We start from the raw sequence: 7,930 nt of genomic DNA on the forward strand, positions 1-7,930 counted from the left end.
AAGTAGAAATTAAACATCAAAAATCTTTAAAATAAAATAAAATAAAAAACTTTTTAGGGTTTTTAAGATAAGATAAAAAAAAAAATTAAATTAAATTAAAATAAAATAAAAATGAAAATAACAATACAATCAAAGTCAAAATCGAGGTCAAGAAAGAGTAGAGATTGATCAAGATTAGATCGATTGAAAAGGTACTTCGATCGATCGAACTTGTGAAAACCTACAGAGAAGTTTGAACGATGCACAGAGAGGACTTTTTTTATGTATCTCAAAAATTTTCTAAGTGTGGAGTGAAGATCGATCCAAGAAAAAGTTGGATCGATCTAGGAACTTTCAGATCAATCCAAAGGAATTCTCGAACGATACACAGAGGGCTGATTTATGCAAGAATTTCAGATCGATGGAATAGAGCAATGATTGGATGCAGGGATGAGTGTTCAATCGATGGAATAAAGCAATGATTGGATGCAGGGATGAGTGTTCGATCGATCGAACATCCTTTGAGATCAATCGAACTTAGGCATTTTCAGATTGAAAGTGCATGCATACTCAATCAAAATTCCTAGCCATGTGTACGAATTCCAAAACATTTCTAGACGACGCAAGAAATGAAAGATAAAACAGAACTGAGGGAGGAATAGGGTTGTAAACCCTACGAAGCATTTACTAGTCTTTAACGTCTCTAGCAAGACGTTGGGCTCTTTTAGCCCAGATCAAACATCTTGTAATGCATCCCCTCCTTATCGGGGTGATAAGTACTTTGAATTCCATCCAACAAACGGTTTCCTGAAGAACTTGTTGGATTAGGTTTAAAGGAATTTGTTGGTCCTTTGTCAATGTGATCTTTTGGCTTCCATGCCCTTTCAAAGCAAGATTTTGAAACATCATTTTTTGAATTCAAGGTTGAAGATGAACTTTTTGAAGTTTTGGTTTCAAGCAAAGACTCTATTCTTTCACATTCATTGTCTAGACATTTTTCTATAACATTCACTTTTTCATGCTTGTCAAATGAATTTGGGGTCGGATTGAAGATATTCAACTTCACTTTCATATGCCCAAATGAAATTTTCATTACCCCCATCCTACAATTGATGTTAGCATTTGAGGTTGCTAAGAAAGGATGGCCAAGGATAACGGGAATTTGGCTCTTGGGATTTGGAACCGATTCCGTGTCAATGACAATGAAATCGATCGGGAAGAAGAATTTATCAATTTTAATCAAGACATCCTCAATGATACCCCTAGGCTTTTTGATGGATCGGTCGGCAAGTTGTAAAACCACCACGTCGGTTTCAAGTCTCCTAAGCCTAATTTAACATATACCAAGTATGGAAGAAATTAACACTTGCTTCTAAGTCCAGAAGAACTTGATTAATGACATGGTCACCAATGATGCAAGAAGTAGTAGGCGAACCGGGGTCCTTAAACTTTGGAAAGGTGTTATGTTGCAAGATTGAGCTCACTTGTTCGGTCAAGACCACTTTCCTGGGTGTTTGGCTCTTGTTCTTCCTCTTTTGGGTGCAAAGATCTTTTAAGAACTTGGCATAAGCCAGAATTTGCTTAATTGCATCCAAAAGTGGAAGATTAATCTTCACTTGCCTAAACATTTCAATGATTTCACTGGTCTTGGTATTTTGTTTATCAAGATAAATGGATCCTTTCAAGGCATCCAGAAATGGAGCTCTTGGCAATGAAGGAGGAATATGATAAGAAACGGGTCGGGTGTCAACTTTTGGTTTCACCGGTTCACTCTCTTCATTGTTGTCCACAATCTTCCCACTTCTCAAGGTTGTCACCGCATTGACATGCTCAATTGTGTGCCCTTTCGATGAGGAATGAGTCTACACAACACATTATTGCTTTGATGGGGCATTCAAAGGCATCTTCCCCTTCTCTACAGCATTTAAGGTACTAGTTATTTGCCCTACTTAGGTTTCTAACTTAGCAATGGATTGAGAATGAGAATGAAGCAATTAATTGTTCACCTCTAGAGTGCCTAGAGCGGTCAAAACTTTCTCTTCAAAAGCGGGACTACTACAGTTTCCTTGGAAATATGATGGTTGATTAGGAAAATGAGAATTAGAAAATTGATTGCCATGTGATTGAAATGATGATGATTTAAAACCTTGGAAACCTTGGCCTTGCATTGGTAGCGGAACATACTTCCCTTGAAAACCACCTTGGGGAGGGTTTGAGCCTTCCCCTTGGCTTTTCCAAGAAAAATTTGGATGGTTCCTCCAACTTGAATTGTAATGAGTGCCATAGGGATGATTCCCTTGATTAACAAATGGAGTATTGAATTGCTCATGGGGCTCACTTTGCACATGTCTATGGGGACAACTGGAAGTAGAATGCAAGACATTTGAACAAGTCATGTAAGATTCATTAGATGCACGATGATGAGTATGAGTAGGCGAAGAAGATACTTGATTTGCCAAATTTTGATTGATTAAAAATTGATCAAACATTTGAGACAAGGATTTCATCTCGGCGGCTATGTCATTGGAGTTGTCAACTTGATATAAGCCGACATTCTTCCTTCCACCTAGGTTTCTACCATTTTTAGAAGATAAGGACCTACGCATGGAATTTTCACTCATACTTTCATACAATTGCCACACATCATTTTCATGCTTATCAAGATAAGAACCACCTATGGATGCATCAACCATACCCTTGTGATTATCTAGTAAACTTTCAAAGAAATATTGGACTAGTTGCCACTTAGGTATGTCATGATAAGGGCACTTTCTAAGAAAATCATTAAACCTTTCCCATGCCTCATGAAACATTTCCCCATCCCCTTGAGAAAATTCTTTAATTGAAGTTCTCATGACATTGGCCTTAGAAACCGGATAGTATTTTTTCAAAAACTCTTGTTGCATTTCCGCTCAAGAAGTTATCGAAAAAGGCCTAAGATTGTTGAACCAATATTTTGCCTTGTCTTTAAGGGTAAAAGGAAAAAGTTTAAGCCTTAACACTTCCTCTGGCATGTCCGTGTATTTTACGGTGGAACACACTTCAAGAAACTCATCCAAATGCTTATAAGGTTCTTCACTTTGAAGTCCATGATAGTTTGGAAGCAGTTGAATAGTTTGTGGTTTAATTTCATAGTGATGTGCTCTAAATAGAGGCAATTGAATGTAAGTGGGTGCATTGTATTCATTTGGCACATAATGGTCTCTTAATGCAATGGGAGGATTCGCAATTGGTGGTACTAAATGAACACCTTGATTAGCTTGAACTATGGGGGGTTGTGGAGCAAATATTGGCCAAGGCATTCCCAATGGAACTTGGCCTTGTTATTGTGGGTGAATGAATGGTCTAGGCATGCCTAATGGTACTTGAACATTTTCATGATGCACATTAGGGTGGAGGTTGCCTTGTTGGTCTATGTGACTAAGGTCCTCCATATGGTCGTCATTCAAATCCTCCATTTGGTGAAATAGAGTGATGAGAACTACCTTTCCCCTAGGATTACGAACAACCGATTCAAGATGCAAATTATGAGGGATAAGAGTAGGATTCAATGACCTACGACCACGCATACACTATCAAAGCAAATAACAAGCAAGTAATAATCACTTCGCCCCCGCAACAATTCAATCAATAAATCTCCACATTCAATGATCTCATACTCCAATACTTAGACAACATGTAAAGAAAAGTAAATTGCCTCCATGCGGGCTCATGATTTATCTAAGAAATAAAAAACAAGCCTCCACGCGGGCAGACGATTTAACTAGAGCTTGAGTTAGAAAGATCTCACAAAGGGTCCTTAAGCAACTTCAATTCATTTTCAACTTCCAAGCTTTGCTATGCTTTGCATTTTTTAGATTTTTAGTCCTTTTTGTGCTTAGCTTAGCTCCTTACTTTGAAGTCTCCTTTGCTTAACCTCCTTGCTCAATTTCACCTAGCTAAATAAGAACAAACATAATAAGTAACCAAAAATAAAATAAAGAAAAGACACGATCAAAAGAGTACTAATCCCTAGTTGTTTCCAAAACACAGCGTTGCCAATTAAATCCCCGGCAACGGCGCCAAAAACTTGGTGTTGTCATCAAGCATCAACGTCTAAAACATATGCAAAAGATAGTGGATGTGCAATGTAGCCAAGTTTTACATTTATAAATGCCACTACTACCATTAACTAAAAATATAGCAAGGGTGAGTAGGGATTGTCCCAAGGGATTGAAGGGCTACTTGTAATGGAACAATACTTAGGGTTAGTAGGTCGAGTGATCAAATGTAGGTTATTTGGATGATTAAACTATAATTAAGATTAAACAAGATCAATATAAAACAAGTAATTAAAGGATAGATAAAACACAAGAGAAAGATCTTGGATTTAGAGATCACTACTAAGCATCACCTTTCTCTACACTCAATTCACAATTAATGAGGGGGAAAACATATGTTGCAACAATAGTGAGTGTGTGTGGTTGTTTTTATAAGCATGGTTGACCAATTAAGTATATATTGTCTAAACAACACAATGAATAGCACAATACATCAAACTAAGTCATTAATCCTTCTTTAAGCTCACAATCCAAACACATCACATAATTAGAGAAATATACTACTTGCATTCATAAGTATGGAACATCAAACAACAAGTATAGATTGTCCTCCCATTTAACAACTAAGGTAGCTACACTACATCTAAGCTAATGATATGGAAATTAAACTAATTAGACTAAGGGAGAGGCACAATCCATCAAGAAATGAGTATGAACCATCAAATAAATCACAAGAGCATTTTATTAAGCACTATGTCTTGACAATCTCTAGATCTATAGCATCAACACATATAGACATGCATCAACAACACAAGAGATAAAGATAAACACATGAACATCTATTCTAGCATACATAGACATATGGATAGAATGAAATAATCAATTGGAAGAATTAAACCACACAAATCATTGAATAAACAAGATCTATGTATATAAATATGTTAAAACATGTATTACAACACAAATTCCCAAAAAAATACATAAATCAAGGTAAAGAAAGCATGTTTAGGGCTAACTCTAGCCCCAAGAGGATGTCGAGCCACTCATGAATGGTGTCCTCCAACCCTCAAGGGCTATCTCCATGGTAGAAGTGTTGTTCCTCTTGAGGAAGATGGAAAACCTCTCAAGAATGTCTCTAGCCTCCTCGTCTCTTTTCTTCCTCTCTAAGAATTGTATCTAAGACTATCAAAAACTATCTCTCTAAACATATTTCTAAGCATATGTGTAAAAGTGGCTCATGTTCCTTATATAGGTAGCTCAAATGTCATACCCAATGGTCTAGGCTCGTACACAATGGCTCCTCCAATGATTGCACAATGAGACAACTTTTAATGAGTTGGAAATATATTTTTTTTCGGATTTGAGAGGGTTCGATCGATCTAACCTGTACTATGATTGATCGAACATGGTTGAGATCTATTAAACTCTGGCTGGATTGATCCTCCAATGGCGGTGCCTTTTTGGATAAAGGCAGATCTGAGATATTTTGGGGAATGAGACAAAAGTGGTAGGTAGGGTGGTACAACAGGATAAGATGGAATCTTTTCGATCGATCTGAGAATTGTTAGATCGATCAAACTTTGTGGGATCTTTAGATTAGGACAACAAAGCTTGGTTCCATCTTGGAGAGTCTAGATCTATGAACTTTCAATCGATCGAAGTTTCCTTGTGATCGATCAAACCTGCTAAATTTCCACACTTTACTTCAATCTGCTTCCAATTTGCTCATTTCTTCCATCCAGCTTGAGTTAGTTTCTTTTAAGCTCTTATTTGGTTAAATTAGCTTATTTTAGGGATGAGCACCTAAAAAGGGCAATAACACAAAATTAGTCTAAAATGGAAAAGTAAGATAGATAAAGGTCCTAGAATACCTAAGCTTAAGGGGTTTAAATACGCATTTTTCAGCGCTCATCAGTTAATAACATGAAATCACTTGGTGAAGACATTAAGGACTCTGATGTTTTTAAGAAGATACTTAGGTCACTCACTCCTAGGTTTAATGCAAAAGTTATAATTCTTGAGGACAAAGACTTATCTCGAATGAAGATTGATGAACTTCAAGCCTCACTCACTACTTATGAAATGAGAATTGGTGTCCCATCCTTTCAAAGAAGAGAAGCTACTCTAAATGCCAAAGAAGTTATAGAAGAATCTGAACCTAAGTCTGAAGAAGATGATCTTGAAGAGGATGAAGTGGCCTATCTTTCAAAGAAATTCAAAAAGTTTAGGTTCAAGAAGAAAGTCTCAAAATTTAACGTGCTATAGATGTGGAAAGCCAGGTCACTATATTTCTAAAAGTCCATCTTCAAAAGGGTAATATCAGAGAAAGAATAAAGGGGAAAACTTCAAAGGGAAATTTGGGAGGAAGGCTCTTATTTTATATTGGGATTCTATACCTGAAGAAGAGAAACTTGAAGAATCACAAGAAGATGAGTGCTTGTTTATGGCTATTCTTGAAACTCCACAGGATGTATCTAAAGTTAAAAAAGATAGTGACTCAGAGATAGAAAAAATACTTGAGAAATGTGAAAGACTTGCTGTGAAGTGTAATCAACAGAAATCTCAGATAAAGACTCTTAACTCAGAACTGCAAAAAACTAAATAACTCTTTGTGAAACCCTTCAGGCTTAAGCTGTCAACCTTATGTTCAGTTTCTCTTATCTTCTCAAGCCTACTAAAGCCTCAATCCAACACTCAATTTTCTACTAAAAGGTGTAGTGAAGAACTCTCACTGATCGTTGAAGAAAGGTCTTTCAAGATGGCTGAAATCTGGAAACAATCCACTAAACAAATTGAAAAAATTGGAATTGGTTATATCTATGACACAGCAACTAATGTTAAACAAAACTATTCTGTATTTGTTAAGGCCTCCTCAGGTGAAGTATATGTAAGTTTTCTAATTATAAAACCCTTGGGATTAAAGTATGATTTACTTGACAGCACCTATAGTAACATAAGATTGAATGAAAGTGATTTTGTCACATCATCCATTAGGAATTTCAAAGTTACCAAGATGTATATGAAGAAGTCTGACTTAACTCAAGTTCAAAACATTAAAGATAAATGATCTCTTATGAAGTCTAAGATGATGTGGATATCAAAGAGAATGAATGTTGTGAGTATGTTAGTGTGTACAACTTTTAAAGCTTGTAACACTAATGACAAATGTTATGCTGACAGTGGTTACTCAAGGCACATGACAGCTGATGGTTCTAAGTTTGTCTCTCTGAAAAAATTTGATGGAGGAAATGTTATTTTTGGTGATAATCAAAAAGCAAAGATAATTAGTATTAGCATTGTGAGTAAGTCTGATGAATTTCCTAAGATCAAAGAAGTATTACTTATTGAAGGCCTCAAACACAATTTTCTAAGTGTGAGTCAACTGTGTGACAGTGGGAAGAAGATGTGTTTTGATAAAGAGAAGTGTAATGTTGTTGATATTGAATTATAAAAGGTTATATTCTCAGCTTATAGATCCTCTAGATATGTGTACATAGTCTCTGAAGAAGCTATTTACTGTAACTTGACCTATCAAGATGAAGCTATATTATGGCATAAGAGACTTGGTCATCTTTAGTCGAGAGATTTAACCAAAATCCTAAAGCTCAAAGCTGTGAAAGGCCTACCTGATCTAAATTTCAATAAGAATCATCTCTGCAAAGCCTGTCAACAAGGTAAACAAACTAAAGTATCATTCCCTTCCAAAGAAATCAACACATCCAGAGCTCTTGATTTGATACATATGGATCTCTATGGTCCTACCATAACTACAAGCATTGGTGGAAGTAAGTATTTTATGCTACTCATTGATGATTTCAGTAGAATGGTGTGGGTTTACTTTCTTAAAGAGAAATATGATGTTATTATACACTTTATTAAGTTTGTGAATCATATTGAGAATGAAAGGGGTT

General features: G+C 36.1%; 1 pseudogene; it reads left to right on the forward strand.

Annotated features, from left to right (window-relative positions):
- The first annotated feature begins 2,730 nt into the window (after positions 1 to 2,730).
- Positions 2,731 to 2,829, forward strand: LOC132305648 (small nucleolar RNA R71; annotated as a pseudogene).
- The last annotated feature ends 5,101 nt before the right edge of the window (positions 2,830 to 7,930 follow it).

Source organism: Cornus florida, unplaced genomic scaffold (genome assembly GCF_030987335.1).
Source record: "Cornus florida cultivar Cherokee Brave unplaced genomic scaffold, ASM3098733v1 CherokeeBrave_3.0.0_Hap2_Chr04, whole genome shotgun sequence".
NCBI lineage: Eukaryota > Viridiplantae > Streptophyta > Magnoliopsida > Cornales > Cornaceae > Cornus > Cornus florida.